General features: G+C 45.6%; 1 long non-coding RNA gene across 1 annotated transcript; it reads left to right on the forward strand.

Annotated features, from left to right (window-relative positions):
- The first annotated feature begins 1,242 nt into the window (after positions 1 to 1,242).
- Positions 1,243 to 9,387, forward strand: LOC128350149 (uncharacterized). The gene is made up of 2 exons (XR_008319176.1): positions 1,243 to 1,272; positions 9,227 to 9,387. It is a non-coding gene; the product is annotated as an uncharacterized LOC128350149 (long non-coding RNA).
- Positions 9,388 to 26,235: the final 16,848 nt, after the last annotated feature.

A 26,235-nucleotide genomic window follows, 5' to 3' on the forward strand; every position in this document is an offset into this window, starting at 1 on the left:
AGATAGACTCCATATCTCGACCCTGTAAATAAAAACTGGATTATCTTTGTTTTTAAAAGATGTAAAATTGGCAGTGTTTGGTAATCACCATTTGTATGCCAAAAATTCTAAAATCCATTTTAATTGCTGATCAGCCTTTACTTTCAGGTATTTGCAAAGAGCAAGCCAACTTCTAGATGCACAAAATAATATGTCTAGGTATGGATAAGAAGACACTTCAATGGAATGTGATCAAAATTCTCCACTTATGCCTGGGGGACTTTTGACCAAAGACTTAAATCTTAGTTTTATCATACTTAATAGTTAACAAGTTTTTGGAAGAGTACTGGCCCAAGGCTGACAACAATCTGTGTAATCCATTCTGAGTATCAGAAATAAGGATAATATCATCAGCATCACTATACATGCCCATTATTGACCAGCTTCCAAAAGGCCATCATATCCTTTGTATTTTCTTTCTTTCTTTGTTTTCATTTATATCCCACTCTTCCTCCAAGGAGCCCAGAACATTCTACATGGTTATGTTTATCCTTACAATAAACCTGTGAGGTGGGTTAAGCTGAGGGATAAATGACTAGCCCAGAGACACCCAATGAGTTTCATGGTCGAAAGGGGAGTTGAACTCAGGTCTCCCTGAACTCTAACCACTACACTAGACCAGAACTCCAACTACTACGCTACACTGAGCCAAATATGCCTTTGAAATGAAGCACAAATCTGACTGCTAACATCCACAGTGGGGAACCAAAATATCAGGAATTGGTGATCAATGGAGCCCCTTATGATAATCTCAAAGTTAATAAAATGTTCAACCTTGGGAATGGGGACATTATTAATCTATTTGTTGACAGGTGAGTATAATTCCCTGGGGTATACCTAGGGTAGGATCCACTAAAGATTACATCATTCCTTCTGTACAAGAAGCCAAGCAGGCAAAGGCCAGCTGAATTAGATTTGCTATCCCTCAGATTAAAAGGGAAGGGAGGTTACAGTTCTTCCAATTCCCTGTTTCAATGTCTGGCTAATGTAAATTGATGATAGCTGGTTAACCCTCAACAGTGTTTGTATTTATGTTCTTAATTAAACTCATTGCAATTAAATTCATTACAACAGTGCTATGGTGATAGGCCAAGGGAGGCTTTTCCTTCCTGGCTGTGACTTCCTGCCAAAATGCTGCTGCCACCACCACCACCACCACCTGCTAAGTTGGAGAGGAGGGAAATGGATGATCAGTGGAAGAGAGGAGATTTGAGGGCAGGCTGGATGACAGAGGTAAGATATCCTAATACTAACCTTGAACTTGAGGCAAGTAACATTAGCCCTAGAAACTTGTGTTCTGAACTCAGAAGTGTGTGTTTCATGAGTATCTCCACTTATGTTTTCTATAAGTGATTTTTTCCTACCTTTTTGTGGTGTAGGGTAGGGGAGAAAATCTGGTTTTGCTGTAGTGGGTCTGAATTGTCCCCTTTGCTAAGGAGGGTCTTCTTTGCATTTGGATGCAAAACTGCATGTGAGTGCTCAATGCTGTCACCAGTAAGATACTCCCCTTAGAAAATGGGGCCTTAGCTCAGTGAAAGAGCACCTGCTTGCATGCAGAAGGCCTGAGGCCCTCCTGGCACCTTCAGATAAGGCTGGGAGGGACTCTAGCCTGAAACCTTAGTGAGTTGCTGCCAGTCAATGTAGACAATAGTGAGCTCGGTGGAGCAGACTCGGTATAAGGCAGCTTCCGATGTTCCTAGGGTATGGAACATATGTTCCAATGATGGACTTGGAAACATCTCCCATAGAGCAACAGTGTGTTATCCCACATGCTATCTAGCTGCCAGTTTGAATAAATGCTTGATTAAGTAAAAAATTGGGGCAAAAAAGAAGTTTTCTACACAAAGAGCTGGTTGATGCAAGGTTGAATGTGGTTTAGGTTGGAGAAGGGGATAGGAGGCTCAACTTCTCTACCTCCTCAAACAGTGATCATGCAAGGATTTTGAGGTTCTGATGGGGGTTTACATCACTCCCAGAATTATCTCCAGTTGGTCATTACTAAATTCTATTGAAAAATTGGGAGAGTGATGTGAGGCAGCTTTTTAAAAATAGGATTTGACTCAGTGGTAAAGCAAATCTCATTTCCTAAATTGAGAAACTTAACAAGTCATATATGGATTTCCACAGAAAAGTAGAGTCATGATTTCACTTGAATCCCAGCTCTGTTTACATAGGCAACATCACAACCACCCTCCACTACTTACCAAAAGAATCCTAAACCAGCATGTGACAAAGAGCAGGGTGCCATAATGGCAGATGCCTACAGAGCAAATGGATCAAGATTACTGTAATGCATTATTTATTCAGTTTCTAGGCCACTTTACCACCTGGTGCTAAAACTGGCTTATATAGAAATAAAAATAATCATAAAAGTGTTGATTCAGGCAAAACAGCCAAGCCTGCCCTGTAGAGGAAGTTGAAAAGAAAACAGCTGATTTGACCTTTTGGAGAATTCTTTCCTGACTCCAAATTTGCCCATCAATCCTATTCCAGGTCACTTCCAAGAAGCATTCTGCAAATGGTTATTTTTATTCACTTTATGAGAGATAATGGGTAGAGAGCCCAAGAAGAGAAACATAAAGAACAAATGTACTTTCACTGTCTCTACATGTGGATTAAATTTGGAGCAAATCGTTATTGCCTGAGATTCACATACTCCCTCATGTACTTTACACACACTGGAAATTCTATTGCTGACTAATTCACAGACCCAGTTCTGGGTCTGCAGTATCAGGAACAAATGGAATGTACATACCTCAAGTTTCATATGTTCATAGGGATGCCCCAATGGTGTAGTTTGCGATGATGTCACCCACCCCAATCCAAAATGGTGGATGAATGAACTTTTGAGGTGCAAGTGCACTAACTTGAGGACTGTCTAACCAATTTGAACCAAATTTGAAAAAGCTGCAGTGAGTGACACACAGGGACACCTCAATGGTACAGTTTGTAATAATGTCATAGGGACATAGGAAGCTGCCATATACCAAGTCAGACCATTGGCCTATCTAGCTCAGTATTGTCTACACAGACTGGCAGTGGCTTCTCCAAGGTTGCAGGAAGGAATCTCTCTCAGACCTATCTTGGAGATGCCAGGGAGGGAACTTGGAACCTTCTGTTCTTCCCAGAGCAGCTCCATCCCCTGAGGGGAATAGGGGATGTGCTCACACTTCTAGCCTTCCTTTCATATGCAACCAGGGTGGACCCTGCTTAGCTAAGGGGACAAGTCATGCTTGCTACCACAAGACCAGCCCTCCTCTGAAAGAAAAGATTGTGCCATCGAGTCAATGTCAACTCCTGGTGACCAGAGAGCCATGTGGTGTTCTTGGTAGAATACAGGAGTGGTTTACCATTGTCCAGCACAGTATGAGATTATGCCTTTCAGCACCTTCCCATATCGCTGCTGCCTGATATAGGAGTTTCCTATATTCTGGGAAATACACCAGTGGGGATTTGAACCAACAGCCTCCTGCTCTCTAGGCAGGTTGCTTCTCCGCTGTGCCATTAGATGTCATCCACCCCGATCCAAGATGGCGGACACATGAACATTTGAGGCACAAGAGATCTAACTTGTGGACCTCGATTTGCTCCAAATTTAGTCCACATGTAGAGACAGTGAAAGGAAAGTAGTTTGGTTAGTTCTTACTAGAACAACTTGTTTTCTAATTCTTCCTTCTGGGCCTAACTATGTGCAGCATTAAAAGTATAGGTTGTGCCTCTGTTATTGTTTTGTTTTAACTGAAAGAGCAGCCATGGGCAGGGATCAGTATTGAGATTGCAGTGTGAAGGAAGAGATATTTAATAGCAATAGCAATAGCACTTACATTTATATACCGCTCTATAGCCGGAGCTCTCTAAGCGGTTTACAATGATGTAGCATATTGCCCCCAACATTCTGGGTACTCATTTTACCGACCTCGGAAGGATGGAAGGCTGAGTCAACCTTGAGCCCCTGGTCAGGATTAAACTTGTAACCTTCTGGTTACAGGGCGGCAGTTTTACCACTGCGCCACCACTGCAGTGAAGGTAAATTTAACCCTTTACCTTCACTCCATGGCCACCCAATCTGTTAGATTTGAGCTCCGAAGAATCTCTCACTGATGCCAAGAGAAACTTCCCTCCTGGGACTAATAGCAGCTCTGGAGGAGGGAGGCATATTCTTTGGGACCAGGACACAAGGGGAAACTTCCTGATCTTGAGTTCCCTTCCCCATGGTTGTTTACACTTTAAAGTGTGTCTGTGTGTGGTGGGGGGACCCTGCACATGTAACTCAACATGTCATTTGGACATCTGATTCAGATGCTGAGGGAGAGAACAAAAACATACCATCTCAAAATGACTTTTTAAAAATGAACAAAATCACAATCACCCCTGATGAAGAGCTAATGGAATTAAAATGCCTTAGGCAAGAAATCTACATATTGAGGTATCCCTCCTATAGGGGTGGCTTGTTAATGAGGTGAGGTGAAGCTATGGCCTCAGGCGGCATCTGCACCAGGTGGCAGCCAGTAGCAGCATCCTGCCCTGCCCCCTCTGGCATCCCTGACCATCACCTTGCCTGCCACCACTCCCCAACTCCTCACTGCCCCACCTCCCAAGCTAGCTCATCTGGGCATTTAAGCTCCAGAGGGGTGGAGAGGGAAGGGACTCAGAGAGAAAAAAACCCCATTCTCTCTGAGTCCCCTTCCTTGCCACTGGCCTGCAGGTTGGCAGCAGCCAGCAAGGGAGGTGACACAGCAAGAGTACGATCCCTTGCCGACCATGCACAGATGCCTAATCTGCACATCAGTGGGGGAGGAAACACTGCAAGAATGGGCTGTCTAGCTCTGCTAGATGGACACCTGTGAAATCCAGCTACTGAAGCTAGAAGCTCCGTTCTCACCAAGCCCCCCGCAGTCCTGCCTCTGCTGATCTGCTGCTGTCATTCAGCATCTGGCAGCCACAGATTGGCAGAGGCAGGGTTGCAGAAGACTCTGCTACAAGCTTTCTTTCTCACTGAGTTCCCTGCACGTGATCTGCTGGGGAGTCAGCATGAGCGGAGCTTGTGCAAGCCTTGCTTCCTCAGATCCTCACAGCCCAGAGTGCAAGCCAGAAAGGCAGGAGTGCCAGGGGCTTGGTGAGAAGCTCCAACCATCCTGAGATAGGGCTGGCACAGTCCCCTGACACTACGCCTGGCATCAGGAGGCATGGCCAGGTTAACCCTGGCCGTGCCCCGCTCTCGAGCCTGTGCTGCCTTTCTGTTTTCAAGATTCATTTCTTTTTAACCCAAGCTTTTTAATTTGAATGTGGTTTTAATTTTATTTTATTCTTTCATTTTAATTTGTTCTGTGTAATTATAAGAGATGGAACATTGGGGCAATCTACACATTTTGGAGTTAGAAGGTACATGGAGGTCTTCTAGAGCAAACCATTGTTCATTTTCTGGTCTATATCCCATGACTGCATACAGTCAATGTTGCTAATGTGTTTTTCATTACAGCTATGCAGTACATCCGGATACGAATATGACAAATATTTATATAACGCTTTTCAACAAAAGTTTCCCAAAGCAGTTTACATAGATATGTAAGTAAGCAAATAAATAAGATGGCTCCCTGTCCCTAAAAGGCTCACAAACTAAAAAGAAACATAAGATAACCTCTGCTAACTTGGCAAAGAGGCACCTTTTAATGTGGCGATTCTCTTTATTTAGCAAGGAGAGAGTAACTGGCCCTATCCACCCCCAGAACAGTACCTCCAGTGACGGTTGCTGGTGTCTGTCTTGTGTTTCTTTTAGATTGTGAGTCCTTTGGGGACAGGGATCAATCTTATTTATTTATTATTTTTCTGTGTAAGCTGCTCTGAGCCATTTTTGGAAGGGTGGTATAGAAATCAAATCAATAACAACAACAATAATAATGATAGACACCAGCAACATCCAGTGGAGGGATGCTGTGCTGGGGCTGGATAGCACCAGTTGCCTTCCCCCGCTAAATAAAGAGAACCACCACTTTTAAAAGGTGTCTCTTAGCTCAGGTAGCAGGGGTAAACTCAGTTAGCAGTAGGGTTGTGCATTTTGGGTTTTTTTCTGTTTTGTTTTTTGGACCAAATCTGAAACACCCCCATTTTGTTCTTTGTTCGAAATCAGCCAATCCAAAACACTCAAACTTTGTTCTTTGTTCACAATTGCAAAATCTGAATCCAAAATGTTTTGGATTTAAAAAAATGGCCCCAGGGAAAAACTAGTGGGTGGGGGTGGTAGTGCCCAATGGGTGGAAGCTAGCACCCAAATATCAAAGGAATTGTGCAAAGGGCTGATTTTTGGTAAATTTTTGAAGTTTAAGATTTTTCCCATAGGGAGTAATGGAGGTTTCAGCAAAAGTATAGCTTCACATCAGGGGGAAAGGGGTGGTCCAGAGCAGAGTAGGGTGGGTGGTAGTGCCCAGTGGGGGCAAGAAAGCTGCCAGAATTATTTCAAAGGAATTGGGCAGAGGGCTGATTTTTAAAGATTTAATGGCGTTTACACGTCTTTAAAGTTCTTCCCCATAGGGAATGATGGAGGTTTCAGCAGCCCCATAACTGCACTTGGGGGGCACTGGGGTGGCCCAGAGCGAGTGTTGGTGTAGAGTACATAGGATGCCAACCACCCCCATGGGCTGCTAACTCATGGGGTACTGGGTTCTGTTGTTTCTGAGATGTTTTGAGTGTAAATTCTCTGGCAGCATGGATGAGAGTGGATTGAGAGTGGATTCATGGTTTGTCGTTGAAAATCTCATACTACCAGAGAATCTACACTCAGAACACCTCGGAAACAACAGAACCCAGCACCCCATGGGTTAGCAACCCATGGGGGTGGTTGGCACCCTATGTGCACTACACCGCCACTCACTCCTGGCCACCCCGGTGTCCCCCAGGTGGAGTTATGAGTCTGCTGAAACCTCCATTATTCCCTGGGGGGGGGGGAACCTTACAGACGCATAAACTTCAACAGATCCTAAGAAATCAGGCCTTTTCCCAGTTCCTTTGGAATCTGGGTGACAACAGGCACCCATTGGGGCACTACCACCTTTCTGTCCCAAATCCACCCCAAATAACATCAACATCACACATCAACAACAGCAGAGCTTTGCAAAGAACCAAGCAGATTTCCAAAGGTCATGCACATCCACATCCCCCCTAGAAATGCAATTGATCTACACACAACAGTGTGAAACAACAACAATGCAGGGGTGTAACTATAATAGGGCAAGGGGAGACAGTTGTCTTGGGGCCCACTGCCTTGGGGGGCCCCCCAGAGGCAAGTCACATGACTGACTCCCCCATCCGTGCACCTGCCTGGGCTTCCTTCAGTTGTATTCATCCTCCAGAATTGATGTGAGTGTTTAGACCTGGAGCTACCAGAACAGCATGTCTTTCTCTAGTACCATTCAATGACTTGCATCGCCCACAATTTACAAAACCTTTTAAAAAATAATTTAGGATGATGTTCTATTGTGGCACATAACCCCTGCTAACTTGGCAAAGAGGCCTTTTAACATGGTGATTCTCTTTATTTAGCAGGGGGAGAGTAACTGGCCCTATCCACCCCAGCACAAAACCTCCAGTGACTGTTGCTGGTGTCTGTCTTGTGTTTCTTTTAGATTGTGAGCCCTTTGGGGACACACATCCATCTTATTTATTTGTTATTTCGCTGTGTAAACTGCCCTGAGCCATTTTTGGAAGGGCGGTATAGAAATTGAATTAATCATCATCCTCATCCTCATCTGAGCTTCAGTGAGGGGTGCCCATTTTAAAATCTTGTCTCTGGGCCCACTCCAACCTTGCTACGCCCCTGCAACAATGAAATGCACACTGCCCCATGCAGTGTGAACACTGCCCCACTGGCCAATGAGGGTAAATTTTACCCTTAAATTTCCTTAAAAGGAATAAGGAGGCAATTGCCAGCAGATCAGCCCATGCTTTCCCTGGCCAATCTGCAGGCTGGAAGGGCTGGAAATCCAAACAGATTCAAAACTCAAAATGGAGACTGAAGGAGAAAGACTTTTCGTGATTGCAAAATGGAGTTCCAAAACAGCTGAAACAACAAAATGTTTTGTATCCGAAACAGGGACGTTTTGTTTTGGCTACAGAATTTTCCATTTTGAGCATTGGGTGTTTCGTTTCGGCTACAAAACAGCCAAAATGGCCTGTTTGGGGCACAAAACGTTGTGTATCTGAAACGAAACACACACCCTTAGTTAGCAGGGATATCCACTGATATATTAAATATTCTGTTAAACATTCTCCAATTTGAAAATAAATAAACCTTAAAATGCTTAGACAATAAGTGAGACATCTATTTAAAAGAGAAGGAAGGAAGGACTCTTTTCATCTGCAATATTTTAGAGGGTCGGGGTCAATGTTCTTATGCTTAAACAAGTAAATGGTTTATGAATGGAGCTCCTCACCAAGTCCCCTGCAGCCTTGCCTCTGAAGAGCCCACGGAGCAAGGTAGAGGCAGGGCTGCATGGGGCTTGGTGAGAAACGTCACTAGAATAGGAAACCTGCTCTACAAGTCTATGTGGAGCAGGTGGAGAAGAGCCGTCTGCAATACTGTGGAGCGAAGGAGGGGTGCAAAGCCTATAAAATCCAGGCTAGGACTTTTGGTGTGAGAATAGGGGAGTTTATGTGTACCCAACAATGCATCTATGCGGGGGGGGGATGGGTCATGCAGAGGATCCAGAGACTAGCAGCAGGAATGGCATGGAAATACAGTATATATAAAATCTGACATATTTTTATACCATCTAAAACTTACGTCTCTTATAAGCCCCAGTGCAATGAAAATTGGTCATGTGCTCTCTTTTCAAGTTTTTTTTTTTTTAATTAAGGACCATGTGTGTGGCAGGGAGGAGTGTTATTCTAAAGACGATTGTCTGGAATTTTGTCTTGCTAACATTCAGGCTGTATTTAATTAAATCCTGGCGATGATGTGGGAACAATGCTTGTCTTCTTTCATCAAGGAATTCATCATGCAGCATTTGGACTGCGCTTTCCTTACACAGCTTTCAGACCATGAGGAATTCCTGCCTTAGGAGGTGCAAGCAGTTTCTGGAAGAGGGCAGCTCTTGCGTCTCAGGCCTCTCCCTGACCCATGTGTGCCAAGTGGGATCTCCCCCACCCTCCACAAGGTTCTGCTCTTCGTGACTATTCCATTCTCTTCTTCCAGAACACAACATTCCTGAGGAAGAGCAGGGTCACTCTTGATTTAGGGTGAGCATTCGTACTTGAACCGCTTTCCTTTTTATCTTGGGGCTGAGATCCAAGGCACACACAACCTCATGGAGTGGAAATGGAATAAATAATAAAAATAATTTGTTGAGCACTTCAGATGGCAGGTGAAGGTTCAAAGGCTTCCCCATATAAAGACTCCTTGCCCTTACTAAAGTGGCACATCAAGGAGAAGGAGAGGCAAGAATCTTCTGTTGTGTGTGTGGGCGGGGAGTGTCATTTTTGAGTCTTGAATCCTCTAACCACAACCTCAAGGTGCTACAGCCCAGCAATACATATATTTTCAACGTAGGTTGAGCTTGGATTCAGAGGTAAATGTGCATCATTTGAGATCCCCATCATTTAATTACTTCCAGTGGACTCTGTGCAAAGCCTGCATTTAAAACTATTGCAGTTGGCTAAAATAAGGTGTTATTTTATTCATTCATTCATTCATTGCTTCTCAGGGCTGGTACTCATGATCAGATGTAAGTGGAAGGAGCACTTGTGCACTCCCGAAAACAGATCATGTGAGTGGATAAAATGTCGGTCAGAGACCCAAGAAGATTGTGTGTGAGAAGCAATCCCAGTTGGTCAGTGCAGACAGTCAAAATCTGATTGCCAAGGTCATCTGTCTTCCAGGTTTGCTTCTAGTACATGATTACTTCTTGGTGCTCTGCTCAACATTTCGAGTGCCCTCACAATCCATTATGGGGAGCATGCACAGGTCCTGAGTCTTGGCTGGCAGCTACTTCCACTTACATCTGATCATAAGAACCATTCCTCAGTCAAATAAGCTCAATGCAGCTTGCAAAAACCCTCCAAAATAATATGTTATCACATAGATTAACTTTCCTACTCTTCAGCATCCACATAAAATACAATTTAGATAAAATAAAGAATGGCATTTAGACTAATACTGCAGCAATGTGCCAGTGTTTTCTGTCATGCAGCAGAGGAGAAGAGATTTTGGAGGATCTTCCTTTCCCTCTGCAGTTACCTGTACCTCCTAAAACTATGTCCCTGAGGCTCACATGATCCTTAGTGGCATAGTTTTGGGAGGTACAGCAAACACAAAGGGAAGGAAGGATAATCAAAAAATCTCCCTTCCCCCATAGGAAATGATGGCGTACTGGTGCAGCATCAGTCTGGATGTCATCCAAAAACTCATTAAGAACACATTAAACTAACAAAATCTAAATGAACAGCAACAACAGTTAAAATTTAAACAGGACCAGTGAGCCACAAACAAATGTCTTTAGAGAGGCTATTCCACAGTGTGGGTGCCACCATGGAGAAGACCCTATCGCAGTAACAACTGACTTTCAAAGAGAGGATCACTGGATCTGAGCCTCAAATGATGGCCTCAGGGAAAAAATTGCCATTGCAAATTAGGTATTGGTTGTTGAGAAAATGGGATACAAAAGGCAAAAGTATTGTTACTTTTTGCCAGAAAACATATCATTCTAAACATCACATAGGAGATTTGATTTGTGAAGAAACGATGATCTTGTTACTTGGAAGTCTTGAAGCCTTACTGATGGCCAGAATAAAAGGTTCAGATCAGTTGATAAGAAACAAAAAGGTTGTTCTCACGACCATAACAGAGGTAGGGAGGAAGGCAGGGTTGAACCTGCCTTCCCCCAGATGAGCAAGGAGTGCACCAGCACACTTTGGCACACTGGTACATCACATCATTCATGCTACTCCCAGCAGCATGGATTGCTGCAGGCCACTAAAACAAGTACCAGCATTCAGGAATCCCACAATGGACTGCACGACGAGCGCAGTGCATTGGCGGATTCACCCATGAGTCAGGCACTCTAGGCACCCGACTCGGGGGCTATTCTTACGATCACAAAAATTGGGCTAGGAAAATCCTAGCCCGATTTTTGTGATTGTAAGAACCACCAGGCTCGTAGCCGAGCCCGGTGGTTCTGGAGTGGCTACCCGCTCCTGTAGCCCGCCCCTTAGCCCGAGTTTCCGGAGCGAGCACTCCGCAAACCTGGGCTATCTGCTCATGAGTAGCCATGCCGTGGCTCCACTCCATGGCTACTCACGAGTAGACCCCCAGCTGGGAGGCTTAAAAGCAGCCTCCCGGCTCAGGGGTCTCTCCAGAATGCCCAGCACGCTTGTGCAGGGCATACTGGGGCTTCTGGGAGCCGCGCGGCCCCCGAGCTCCCCACCCCCCGCCAGCTCCGTCTCAGAGCCGGCCATCGTGTGGGTGGCCGATCCGGCCACCCAGGGCTCCCTGCCTGCTCGTGAGCGGGGAGAGCGGGCTTAGCCCGCTCAACCATTAAAACTGGGTCTCACTGATCGTGAGACCTGGTCCTTTGTGTGCGCTCAGGCTACATGCAGCCCGAGCACACACATGATCCTGAACCTGGGGTTGAGGGTGCACTCATGCCCTCTAATGGCTGGTGTTAAAAGTCAAGCTAGCAGGAGTGGAAGCACCAGAAGCTAGAGCAATCCCGATGCTCCACATGAATAGCTCAACCCAGGCTGGGCTGCTCGTGTGAACATTATTTTACTTACTTACTTACTGTACTTTTTTACTTATCAAATTTGTAGACCGCGCATTCTAGAGTTTCAGGGCAGCAACAGAGAAGGCCCAATCCTGTATAGCAACCAGATCTGCTGGTGGCAACTGTAAACAAACTTCTCCAGATGATCGCAATGGGCGGTGGGGCTCATGGCAAAGAAGACATTCTCTTAAATACTCAGGGCCTAAGCTGTGTAGTGCTTTATAACCAGCACCTTGTATTATGCCCAGAAACGTATCGGCAGCCAGTGTAGCTCTTTCAACACATGAGTGATATGGTCTTTCCAAGATGATCCAGAGACCAACCTGGTTGCTGCATTCTGTACCAACTGCAGTTTCCGGACTACATACAAAGGCAGCCCCACAAAGAGCACACTGCAGTAATCAAGTCTGGAGGTTACCAGCACCACTGTTCTGAGGTTGTTTATCTCAAGGAACAGACATAGCTGATGTATCAGCTGAAGCTGATAGAAAGCACCTTTGGCCATTGCCTCAAACTGGGGCTCCAGGGAGAAGTTTAGATTGAGAAGCACTCCCAGGCTGCATACCTGTTCCTTCTGGGGAAGTGTGACCTCATCTAGAACTGGCAGATCAAAATTGTCTCTGTTACCAGAACTGCCCCAGAGTGCTGGCTAGATGCTCCGGCTGTATTTTTGGTTTAGGGTGGGGAATTAGCTTGACTAGAGAGGGCAGTTTGGTTCCACTATCAAATTTGAGAAAGTGGTGTCTTAGAAAAAATGAGGAGGCAGAAATACCATTCAAAAGTTTCATTAAGAGTATATGGGGCTATATAATGCAGAAGTTCAGTTAGGCAAGGCAATAAATCTTAACTGATATTCTAGGTGGAAGTATGTCTGACAATAATTTAGCTTAAAGTCCTAATTAGAGATTGATTGGCTTGGCTAAGATGCTTAGACTGGAGCCCGGCTAAAGGCTTGCTAAGGAAACTGCTTGAAAGTGGGGCGGCTGAGAAGTTAGTTTACCTGTCCTTCCTGGTTTCAGTTGGGTTAGGGTTCATTACACATTGGCAGAAGTCTCCTCACAAGGAACAGGCAGAAAGACGGGGAAGAGAAGCAAGCAGCAGACAGCTTCAGCTCACCAGTATGAGAGTCTATCTTCTAGTGTCCCAAACAGATTTTGAGATGCTGGGTTCAGGACTCTCATGCATGTGTCTTGCGAAGGGCAGATATACACAAAATCATGCCCTGAGGCAGGAAGTGAATCGGTCTGGGGGTTTCTCCTTCACTGTAGGGTCAGGAGAGTCTTGCAAGACAAAGAAATTCATTGCTACTCAAGTCTAATCACTCAGGACGTGGCTTGCCCAACAAAGGCAAGAGTAAAGTTATGTAGATGTGTTGTACATGTTAAACAGATCTGCTGGGCTGACTATCTCAGAAACAGGATGCCTTCCAAGTGTATAGATTACACATCTCCAGTTCTGATGCGCTCATTTCCCTGATTCCTTGCCAGCTAAGGGTCAGGAAATGTGCCGCTTACCTGTGTGCCTCCGAGGAGTGCTTCACTGTTATCTCTTGTAGAAGGGAGGATTCCTATTCTGTATGGTTATCTTTTTGAAATGGGGCCTGCTCTCCAGCTACTGTCTTCTCTCTGAAAGAGAGGGGTGGGGGCATTCCATTCTGGAAGGGCATCCTGCCCTTCCTCCGAATATCATTTATAGTATCTACCAGGACTTCTACAACAACCTCTTGCATCTGGTGGGCCACTGTGTGAAACAGGATGCTAGACTAGATGGGCCTTGGGCCTGATCCAGCAGGGCTGTTCTTATGTTCTAACCCCCCTACCAGATAGTATAAGCCATGTTGAACAAGGGTCAAGAGAACAGGTGATGGGCCGCACTGTTCTAAGCTGCTTGCCCACATCTTCAGAATTCACAAACTCAAACTGATCCAATGTAACCGCATAAGAGGAGTTGCAGAACACCTCCACATCAGACACTGCAGTAATTGTGGGATCTGAGACTGTTGGCCTGAATACAAGAGATTTTATCCACAAAGAACTCATTAAAATGTCACAACAGTTAATGGATGGTTCCAAATTCTGATTCAAGGAGGAAGGGGCACGTACTAGCCCTCTCACAAACCTGAACAACTCGGCTGGATGTGAGCTTGTGGATGCAATATGGGCAGAAAAATATCCCTTCTTTGCCACATGTATTGCGTGAGCATAGATCTTCAAATTCGCTCTATGTGGTCATTGTTGGATTCGAGTCTTTCTGCACTTGCGCTCCAGTCATCTACCTTGCTGCTTCAGCTCTTGTAGTTCTTCCATATACCAAGGGTCCAATTTTCAAGCTGGTCGAAGAGGATGCTTAGGAGCGATCATGTCTACTGCCCTGATGAGTTTGCTGTTCCAATTCTCCACCAGGTCATCAACAGGATCACGGCACAGCCAACACTAAATCCTTCCAAGGCTTCTTGGAATCCTATTGGATCCAATAACATTCTTGGGTGGACCATCCTGATAGGCCCCTCACCCCTGTGGAGGAGGGGAGTGATTGTGAGTCCAACCTTAACCAGGTGGTGGTCCATCTGTGACAATGGGGAAATCACAGGAGTCCCCACCCATGGAACACCACCCTGATCAGAGTGAAAGACCAGATCAATCATGTGACCAGCATTGTGTGTTGGTCCTGAGACCACTTGGGATAGGCCCATAGTTCTCATGGCCGCTATGAACTCCTGAGACACCCAGGACAAATTGATCCCAAAGTGAACATTGAAGTCCCCCATCATCACAAACCTAGGAGACAATGCCAAGCCCGAAACCAAGTATGTCAGCTCAGTTAGGGACTCTGTTGGGCAGTGGGGCAATCAGTACACCAACAGAAGTCCCAGTCTATCCCTGGTCCCCAAACCTACAGGTGAAACTCGGAAAATTAGAATATCGTGCAAAAGTCCATTAATTTCAGTAATGCAAATTAAAAGGTGAAACTGATATATGAGACAGACGCATTACATGCAAAGCGAGATAAGTCAAGCCTTAATTTGTTATAATTGTGATGATCATGGCGTACAGCTCATGAAAACCCCAAATCCACAATCTCAGAAAATTAGAATATTACATGGAACCAAGAAGACAAGGATTGAAGAAAAGAACAATATTGGACCTCTGAAAAGTATACAGTATACTGTGCTTGATTGGCCAGCAAACTTGCCTGACCTGACCACATAGAGAATCTATGGGGCATTGCCAAGAGAAGGAGGAGAGACATGAGACCAAACAATGCAGAATTGCTGAAGGCCGCTAATGAAGCATCCTGGTCTTCCATAATACCTCATCAGTGCCACAGGCTGATAGCATCCATGCCACGCCGCATTGAGGCAGTAATTGCTGCAAAAGGGGCCCAAACCAAGTACTGAATACATATGCATGCTTATACTTTTCAGAGGTCCGATATTGTTCTATTCTTCAATCCTTGTTTTCTTGGTTCCATGTAATATTCTAATTTTCTGAGATTGTGGATTTGGGGTTTTCATGAGCTGTACGCCATGATCATCACAATTATAACAAATTAAGTCTTGACTTATCTCGCTTTGCATGTAATGTGTCTGTCTCATATATCAGTTTCACCTTTTAATTTGCATTACTGAAATTAATGGACGTTTGCATGATATTCTAATTTTCCGAGTTTCACCTGTAAGTACACACATTTGATATGGTCAGACACTTCAACAGGAATCCTGGTAAGGGAGATGTTATTCTTGTAGACCACAGCCACTCCACCTCCCCATCTATGTTTCTGTACCTGCTCCTCAACAGAGTACCCTGGAGGGAGAAGCTGGGACCAGACTAGGCCCCCAGACTCCACCAACCAAATATCTGTGAAACATGCTGGGTTGGCCCCTTCATCCATAATCAGATCATGGGTGAGTTCTGATTTATTCTGGACCAACCTGGCATTACAAAGGGGCAAGGTGAGGCTCTGTGGGTGGTTGACAATGCTCCCCAAGATCAAAGAGCTGGCAGGACAGGTGGAAGGGGAAACAGCTATTAAATTTCGGATCCCCTTCCCCGTAACGGCCTACTGACTTGCCAATGTTACTTCTTTTGCAGCAGAATCGATGCCTCATAATCAATGGACATGACCCATCTCCAGTCAAGCCTAAACAGATTATAAACCAACATCACCCCATTATCACCCAAACAAAAAGCTTTCTAATCAGCAACTTCAGCTTTATAAAATATATAATATCCACCCACCATTACCACACAACCAGAATGAGCACACATGTAAATTACTGGGCCAGTGGACTGGCCCTTGCCCTCATTATCCCTCAAAGTGGCTTCCCCAAAGGGGCAACCCCCTTTGGTGTCATCCCTTCTCTGGTGGGCCCAGAGGCAGCATTCCTATATAGGCAGCATTCCTATATAGACCCAGAGTTGGCTAGTCAGGTGATACTTAGAAACTGCTGGCTCACCGTGGGCCCCGTCCTGCACAAACTCCCACAGAACAGCAGCAGTCACAGTCACACAGGTCATCCCCAAGACCAGCAGCAGGCAGGAGCAGCAGACACAGGCAGCAATTAGCCTCATAATTTCACTCAGTTGGCCCAATTAAAAGTCGGGGGGGGACCTCTGAATTCACTCTTGCTGTTTCATTGAGTGTTTCCTGAGAGTGAAGACTGTAAGCCCCACTATCTGTATAGCTTGTATATGATATTGGGAGTTTTCAGTAGCAAAACAATAGCCTATATAAGTGTTGCCCCGACATCTACTGTCTCTGCACTCCTCCTGCCATCGCTTCTAAACAGAGATGTTTACATTAATTCATTTAAAGGGAAAGGGCCATACTGGAGAAAGCTTGTACTTCCCCTGTGTCTTATGGGCCCTTCTTGGGCATCCACACAAAAAGGATGGGATGACAAGACAGGCACAGCAAGAGAGGTCTCCAGCAATATGGGACTGCAGAGATATGTGCACAAACACAAGAAATCCCAGTAACACCAGAAATCGAACTACTAGGTTGTTTCCTCACAAAGGGCACACATGCCAGGCATGTGCTTAGCACAGTACCATGGTGCTTAGCAGAAATACCGATGTCTGACCCTGTGCACAGCAGAGCTGCCATCAATGCTACATCTGGAATAAACCTGTGGAAACCTCGGCCATGGCAAGCTTTCTGTGGTCCAGTCATATAACACGTAGCAACCCAAATCTGGATTGGATTTATTGAGTAATATGCAGCGCACACCTTGGCACGTTGCCAAGTATGCAGGACCTTTACTTGGAATTACCATACAAAACATGTTGACAGCTTCCATCTGGGGTAGGAGAGGGGGCACACGCACAAGGAATCCTTTCGTTGATAACACACCTGATCTAGTGCAGCTGCTCAGCAAGGCAACGTGTTGTGTGTGCTGTCTGGTTGGGCAGCAGGGCATTGATTTCCCTGGATGCTTGGATAGTGGCTTTTAAGATTCCTGTGGATGGTACCACTCCCTCAAACTGTATAAAGGGGTGCCTTGAACTCTGCACATAAATATATTTGTATCTACATGTTCAGCCTTGTTACCCCGGCTTGAAGGTACACCAGACTGGTGCAGTATCATGCATACCAGCAAAATAAAATCTACTATGTGTGGGACAACCCAAAGTTTGGGTTAAAAGAAAACCCTTGGGTTTTTTTCAGTGGTTCTGTTCTTTCTTTTTTAAAAACAATTTGTAGGGAAAGGGGCCCAGGACATTTTCCCTGGGGTGCAAGCATGCAGCCTCAGCCATACCTCATGAGCAGAACCATCCAATAAGACAAAAGGGGCAAGATTGAAAGCCCTATCTAATGATAAATTCACATTCCCTTCTCCCAAGGACCACTCTCTCATGAGAGTGGCTAGCCATGGAGACATGAATGCAAGTTGGGGGGTTGTTGTCACCCAGTCCAGTTGATAGGTCCATGCCAGCCCCAGGGAACGGTACTGTGACTGCTGCATCCCCTCTGACAGTCTGTCCTCCCATGTGATTTTTTTGCCCTCCATGGCCACCTGGCTTGCCAGGGATCACTCAAATCCATGGGTTCCCTGTCCCAGAATGCCCCACGGCACGCCAATTTACATACACTGCAATGCCAATACCAGCCCAGACCCTCTGGCTGTGGGCATAGGATCCATCCCTGGTGTTTCCCAACTGTGCCCACTTGAAACCACTTGGGACACATGGAGTGGACCAGACTCCTTGGAAATCTGGAAGGTTTGAGTGGAGAGGGAGAGGTATGGAGTGTGAGTTCTATTATGAACCAGAGATACTGGGAGCCCCACATCAGCTGCCAGTACCAGACCCTATAGTTGGATAGCCTACCTCATGAGAGTACAGACCCGAAATACATGATGCTTCTGTTTTTCCCAAACAGACTGGCCATCTTATGAGAGGGCAAATCTGTGGCTGGCAAGCCGTCACGGGGGCAGGAGTGTGTTGGGCTTCCTGAACTGCTTGGCCTGGGTCTACAAGTCCAATCACAGTGTCACAGGTCACAGTGGACCAAACCCCAGGATCCTTTGCCTGCCCTCTTATACATATTTCCTGCTAGAAAGTCATCATGATTAAAAACAAAAACAAAACTGGTACCTCTCACCATTGCCCAGCATCAATAATTTTTGCGAGACTGTATGGCTACAGGGCTCTTGCAAGGGCAGTGGTGCAAGCGGTGCTTGTGCTTGTGAACATACATCATTGACACATCATTTTCGGGGAGCAAGGCACTTAGTGCCCATCCTGATATCCTATTCCCTTTCCCTCCTGCTTGCCAAGGGACAGAGTGGGAAGAGGGAATGCCCTGTTGTGTCTTTGCCGTTTGACTGGCTGACAATCTACGGCTGGGACATGGTGGCGTGCCTGTTGCCAGGCAACTCTTTTGTTGGTTTGGAGAGAGGAGGGGTGGGACAAGTGCTCAGAGAGGTGGCCAGTGAGAAGCACCAGAGGCATGGAGGCAGCACAGTCCCAGACAGGTCTGTGCCACTGTCTCTATGTTCCAAAAACTGCACGGAACTGCAGTTTTGGTGCTGTCCACGTGAGGCAGCATTGAGAGCTCTCCCGCCTCCCAAATGATGAATGGCTGCTGCTGAGGTAAGCTGCTGGGCTGGGGCAGGTATGGTGAACAACTTACTGAAACCAAACCACTCACCAGTGAGTGAGTGACTGACTGACTGACCGACCGATGAGCTCAGGAGCAGCAGCCAACTGAGGGAGGGAGGGAGTCTGCGGAGGAGAGAAGGCAGCCAGCAAAAGACTGCCTTTCCCCAGCCCCGCCTTCCACCAAATGAGGGAGACAGGCCAGTTTTAGGCTTCTGTGTTGGTGCACGCAGTGCAGAATCCTAAAATTGGCCCATCTCCTTCATTTGGAGAGTCTCTGGTGGCCAAATATCATGTGAATTATGACTGACTGGTCCATGCCAAGCTTGGATAGACAGAGGGCTACTGCTGCTTTGGATTATGAGCCATTTTGGGACCGGGAGCCATGCCATCTTACTACTTTTTCCATGTGTAAACCACTGAGAACTTTTTTGTTGAAAAGCAGAATATACATATTCATCATCATCAACATCAACATCAACATCATCATCATCATCATCATCACAACAATAATAATCACAATTTTTACTGTATTTTGGATTTTATGATGTTGTATTTTAATTACGTTTTATATTGGTTTTATTGTAACCCGTTCTGAGACCTTTGGTAAATGTAAATAATAATATATGTAATAATAATAATAATAATTAAGTAAGTAAGTAAATAAATAAAATAAGAGACCCAGCACTTGGTTTATCCCTCCATACCCACTGATTCTCCCCTGCAAATGAGCAGCAAATGAGCAGCTAAGCCTGCTTCCAATTCCGGGCCTGGCTTGGGAAGAAAACCAATTGAGAATGACCAGGAGGGATCTGGAGACAAGAATTGGATGTTGGGTAAAGCATCCCCTTCCTGCCTTCTCATCCCTTCCTGGTTTCACATTATCTCCACAATATGAAAGCATACACATGTCAAGAGAAAACCACATTTCCCTCAGAGCACTGAATTTCTAACCTTAGTCTGACTTGCTTGAGTATATATGCTGATTGTTCTTATGAATCAGTGATATGAACAATCTAGCTTATACCTACTGGCTCTTCTTAGGCTACCAAACAGCAGAAACTGACAGCATTTTTGCACATTCCACAAAAAAGGGATAGATCAGGGCAAAGGGAGAGCCAATTATCCTTCCAGTGTCATGTTTAAAGTGATGACTTGTATATTTTCCCCATGGTGATGGGCATGAGTTCCAGCTGATTATGGAGAAAGAGAAAGTTCATATCCTCATGGGAAAACGGCTGTGTCTCTGCCTGTTGGATGCCACACAGAAAGTGCCAAAAGAAGAAGTGTTGTGCATTTATGCTTCCTTCCTCTGCCTGCCCACCCTTTTGTTATACTCAGAGCCACTCTCAAAGTAACCCATGGCCTAACCACATTGGTCCCCAGATATCAAGAGTACAGCTGGCAGAATACCAGCCCACAGTGCATGGGGGCTGAAAGCATTTCCCTGGGCTGACTCAAGAGTTTCAAAGAGAGTTTTCATAGGCAGGATAGGTTTGAATTTGTGTGCTTAGTGCTGGCTGTGATTTGGGGGGAATGGCATGATGTTGCTGTGGGACTAGTACTACCTACCTACCCCTGCATAATGACGGCTCAATCTGTTCATGAGAGAGAGAGAGAGTTACCAAAGACACGACTGATCTGGGAATCAATACTTGCTGCAGACTCTGGTTAATTTTCTGGCATGACTCTGATTTCACAGTGGTTACCATGCAATATATTAGGCTTGTGCCTGAAATGTTTTGGAGGCCATTATGAAAGCCTCCGAAACATTTCGGCTCCGGGGGCCATTTCGGTGCTTCGGCACCGCCGGGGTAGTCCTTTAAGGGCGGGGGGAGGGTGCACTCACCCTTCCCGACGCATATCCTCCACTGGTGATCCGTTACTTTTAAGCCCCTCAGGGCAGCAGCATTCCTCCCTGCCGCCCCGTTTTCGTCACTGGCCAGAAGTGGCTGGAAGAAGTTTCTTCCAGCCACTTCCTGCCGATGATGAAAATGGGGTGGCAGGGAGGAACGCTGCCACCCCAAGGGGCTTAAAAATAACGGAGCACTGGCGGGGGATATGCGGCGGAGGAGTGAGTGCACCCTCCCACGCCCTTAAAGGACTACCCCTGCCGGTGCCGAAGAAACTTCGTGCACATCCCTACAATACATCTCTATATATAACTAGCTGACCCCGCACAGAGCATCTGTGCAGTTGTGCACTGAGCCTGTGGCATCCCCCCACAGCCCTCTCGCTTGCTCAGCTCCCCCCCTCCACCCTGCAGCCCACCCGCTCGTTCCCCTCAGGCTGCTGACAGGCCCAGGCCCATCCCTTGCCTGCCTGCCTCCCTCTGACAATGGCCTCGGTAGCTGCAAACAGCAGCAGGGGTTGAGTGGGCCCTTCCTTGCTGCCAGTGCTGCCATGGCCACTCATTCCCCTCAGGCTGCTGACAGGCTCGGGCCCATCCCTTGCCCTTCCTTCTGTCTCTTCCTCCTCCCTTATTTTTCTCTCTTTCTCTCTCCTCCACTCGCTCTTCCCCACTCTTTCTTCCCCCTCCTTTCATATTCTTTCTCTCTCTTCCTCCCTCCCTGAGTTAACAGATTTTGTTCATCTTGTTTCCTCATCTAATTCACACAACAGCATCCTCCTTCTCCTGAAGGGGCTGTTTCCTCTCTCACAACCCATCTTTTTGCAGACCCCTGCCTGCTATCCTTTTATATATATAGATTGCTCTCCTCTACAATCAAGAACATCTTCCAACCAGTAACAGTTGCATTCCAACTGACCTTAACCATCACAGGCTCCTCCTCCTTTTCTGCATATGGAATCCCCACTGCCCAATCAGGTGCTTCTGCTTACAAACTCTGTCAGCCAATCGCCTCCTTTCTACCACGTCTCCACACATGGCCCGTCTTGGAGAATTAATAATATAGATTCTCTAGGGCATACCCGTGGCTAATCCCATCCATAGAAGCACCTGATTGGGCAGTGGGGATTCCATATGCAGATAGGGATGAGGAGCCTGTGAGAGCAGAAGCACCATGGTTATTGGGCAGTGGGGGTTCCATATGCAGAGAGGGCGGAGGAACCTGTGGCACCATGGTGATTGGGCAGTAGAGATTCCATATGCAAATAGGGAGGAGTAGCCTGTGATGGTTAAGGTCAGTTGGAATGCAACTGTTACTGGTCAAAAGATGTTCGACCAGTAAAATATATATACACACAAGTTGTTCTAGTAAGAACTAATCAGCCTACTTTCCTTTCACTGTCTCTACATCTGGACTAAATTTGGTGCAAATCAAGGTCCACAAGTTAGATCTCTTGTACCTCAAATGTTCATGTGCCCATCATCTTGGATCAGGGTAGATGTCATCATTACAAACTGCACCATTGAGGTGTCCCTGTCTGTCTGTCTGTCTGTCACTACAGCTGTTCCAAATTAATTTGGTTCAAATTGGTTAGTCCTCATGTTAGTCCACTTGAGCCTCAAAAGTTTATGCATCCACCATCTTGGATCAGGGTGGGTGACATCATCACAAACTACACCTTTGGAGCATCCCTATGTGTTCATTCAGCTGTAGCAAATTTGGTTCCAATTGGTTAGACTGTCCACAAGTTAGTGCACATGTACCTCAAAAGTTTATCTGTCCACCATCTTGAATTGGGGTGGATGACATCATCACAAACTATGCCATTGAGGTGTCCCTATGTGTCACTCACTGGCACTTTATGTAATTTGGTTTTAATTGGTTAGGCAGTCCACAAATTAGCCTACTTATGCCTCAGATGTTCACGCAGTTGCCATATTGAATTGGAGTGGATTACACCATCACTCACTACACCATTTGGGCATCCCTATGTTTATTTTATTTATTTATTTTACATACTTTTATACCGCCCAAAACTTACATCTCTGGGCAGTTGTGTCCCTGAAGCTGTGTCCCTGAAGCTGTACCAAATTTGGTTCAAATCAGTTAAGCGATTCACAAAGCCCACTTGCGCCTCAAAAGTTTACACATCCGCCATCTTGGATCTGCGTGGATGACATCATCACAAACTATGCCGTTGCCAAACTAAAACCCCAATACAACATCCCTCCTGCAGCTGTTGCTGGTGCATACCTTGTGTTTCCTTTTTTATTGTGAGTCCTTTGATGACAGGGAAACATCTTATTAGTGGTATTCTCTTTCTATGGGTGGGTTGACCACCAGAAAATAAGTAGGAAGTTATTCCTACTTCCCAGCAAGTTCCCAGCAAGTATATAAAGCTTAATATAAAGAGCCTTTGGAGTCAGGTGGTGTATAAATTAAATAAATAAAAATAAAATAAAATAAATAAGTGCGTGCTCCCAGTGCAAACCAGTACTTCCACTGCTTTCCACGATACCTGACTCCACCGTCAAGCAGAAAATGACTGGTTTCCCTCTGTCACCCAATTGCCCAACGTCTGTAACCAACGTTTGAAGTTGGGCAGAGAATTTTGGGTGGTGGCAACATTCTCAAGCCAACAATAACTGGTGCAGACCTCACAGAAAGGGGTCGAAGTACGGGGTTGCAACGGGAGTGTGCATTTTCTGTGAACCTCTGGTTCCCTCCTCTTTACTTTCTGGCAGCCGTGTGAGCCTGCCCTATGTAAACCACTTTGCAAACTTTTTGTTGAAAAGCAGATTTAAATAATATTAGTAGCACAAGAAACCATGGATATAGTTGTGCCACAACCCTACATCTTTTATCCAGTTCACTGGAGTTCAGGCTGCCAGTTCTAAAAGTTATAACAGGAAGCTTTCCCCCAACATTTTCCACAATATTAAGCCATTAAAAGCTCCTGGATTGCATTAAATGGTCTCTTGGCGACTGGTGCCAATTCCTGGAGACCGCAAGCCAATCCTGGAGGGCTGGCAAGTGGAGTAATAGTTGCTTATTAAAATCCTGTCCCCTGATTTCGGTCCAGAGATTTTCCATGCTCTTCTGAGCCTAATTGTTTTGTTTTTGCTTCTGAATTCCTCTCACCTTCTACAGAATGTACACAGGCATGTTGTCCTTACTAGGGTGTGGCCCTTGCAATCCCTTCATTCATATTTATGAACTGCTTTCCCATAAATGGCTTCCAGGTCATTCTAGTACTTTCCTCACTCACTTCTTATGACACCAAATAGTGCTTTGTAACTAGCCATAACAGGAACAAGGAGTGACATAAAATGCAACTTTAATAAGCAGAATGTCTCAACAAATTTGTGCAGCAGCCCCAAAGCTTCTTGTGCAATAAAAGCCCTATGTGACCTTAGGGAATGTCTACAAATTACAGTTTTCTTCATCTGGTTAACTAATGATTTAGAATGTCTCTAAATTAAAACCTATCACAACATATCCATTTCAGAGGGCTTTTGTGGTAGGAGACTCTTATGCACACACCCTTCCTGCCCTTTCCATTCATTTGAAGAAGAGGAAATGTCTCTGCATGAATCGGAGTGTGTACAGGACTCTGGATTAAACCACACGTATTTCCAGCACTCTTTCCTCTGAACAAATCCTGATTTCATGAAGGCTGCCCTGATCACTCCACTACTCAAGTTTAGGGGGAGGAGCAGAACAGTGGCTTGTGTTGAAATTAAAGTGATGCTCTGGTTTCAGTGGGCCAGGGCACACAATCGAAATAAATTTCGGTAAATATTAAATCCTAAATCTTTGTGACACATGTACTTATGATTTCTGGTCATGTGAACAAGGAACATCCTGTTGGGTTGGTACCATGCCTACCCAACATTTACCCAACTTTGATAATCTAAGATTTGATCTACAACTACTTATATTGGGTAAATGTTGGGTCGGCATGTTGCTGACCCCACATCGTCAAGAATTTCCAGGTTCACACAATTGGAGGCATGCATGCTGTGCAGATCTAAGATTTGCCTGACTTTGTTTCAGTTGTGCAAACCAGCCCAATGGGGATTGCCTTTTCAAACATAGTTTGAAAACTATGTTTTCAGCTTTTTTTAAGGACACTGTGAAACAGAAAGGTTGACAACAGGAATAACAAAACACAAAAACGTGGTGTGTTTGTATTCATTAGTGGGATGCTGGTAAGTCAAGGCAAGAAACTCTGAATGAGCTAGAAACACTCTGTTTTGTCCAGTTCCCCACCCCCACTCCTGCCCAAACTTGCATTTGTATGAAAGGAATGTAGCCAGAGGTCTTGCATATCTGTCTCCCGCTGGCTGAACATAAACTGTAAATCAGAAGTCCCAAGGAGGCCTTTTGGTTTCTTCTTGTCCTTCTGTGACTTCATCTCAAAAAGTACAAATCTGGTCAATGCTGCAGCAGGAGTCATGAACAGGGCCATAAAGTGGAACATTCAAAGCATCAAATGCCTAAGCCAACACCCCTAGTGAGTGACTTGGTTAACTGAGTAGCCCATTCAAAGTCTACACAACTTACAAGTGACCCGCCAAACTGAATGCAGATTACCAGTTATATATGATGATCTGTCAGCAAGCTAGCATGTGACCTTAGGGCAGGATCCAAAATTACAATTTTCTTGTTCAGGTTAGCTAATCATTTAGAGAGGCTGTTCTCACGAGCAGGCTAGTGCAGGCTAGGGCAGGCTAGCCTGGGCTAGGCTGCTCGTGTGGAGTGCCAGGATCTGCACGGATCCTGGCACTACCACCCACCCTAACCCCACTCCTTAGCCTAGCTTTTAGCATGGCCTTAAGCTGACTGCTGGGATCGTGTGTTCCTTGGGCTGCACACCGCCTGAAGAGACACAGAGAACAGAAGAACAGAAAAACATAAGACAAACCCTGCGGGGTCAGGCCCAAGGTGTATCTAGTCCAGCATCCCGTTTCATACAATGGCTCACCAGATGCCTCTGGGAAGGACACAGGCAAGGGCTGAGGGCATGCTTCCCTGCAACATGTATTTATTTAGAGGCATCTTGCCTCTGAGGCTGGAGGCAAGACTAGTAGCGATCTAGCCCTCAGACTAGTAGCCATTGCTAGACCTGTCTTCCATGAATTTATCTAAACCTCTCTTAAAGCCACCCAGGCTGTTGTCTGTCACATCTTGTGACAGAAAATTCCATAGGTTGATTATGCGTTGTGTGGAAAAGTACTCATTTTGTTGGTCCTAAATGTCTTGGCAATCATTTTCATGGGATGACCCCTGGTTCTAGTGTTATGAGAGAGGGAGAAAAATTTCTCTCTGTCAACTTTCTCCACAGCATACATGATTTTATAGACATCTGTCATGTCTCACCTCAGTTGTTTATTTTTTAAAACTAAAAAGCCCCAGGTGTTGTAGCCTTGCCTCATAAGGAAGATGCTCTAGGCCCCTGATCATCTTGGTTGCCCTCTTCTGCAACTTTTC

Source organism: Hemicordylus capensis, chromosome 3 (genome assembly GCF_027244095.1).
Source record: "Hemicordylus capensis ecotype Gifberg chromosome 3, rHemCap1.1.pri, whole genome shotgun sequence".
NCBI lineage: Eukaryota > Metazoa > Chordata > Lepidosauria > Squamata > Cordylidae > Hemicordylus > Hemicordylus capensis.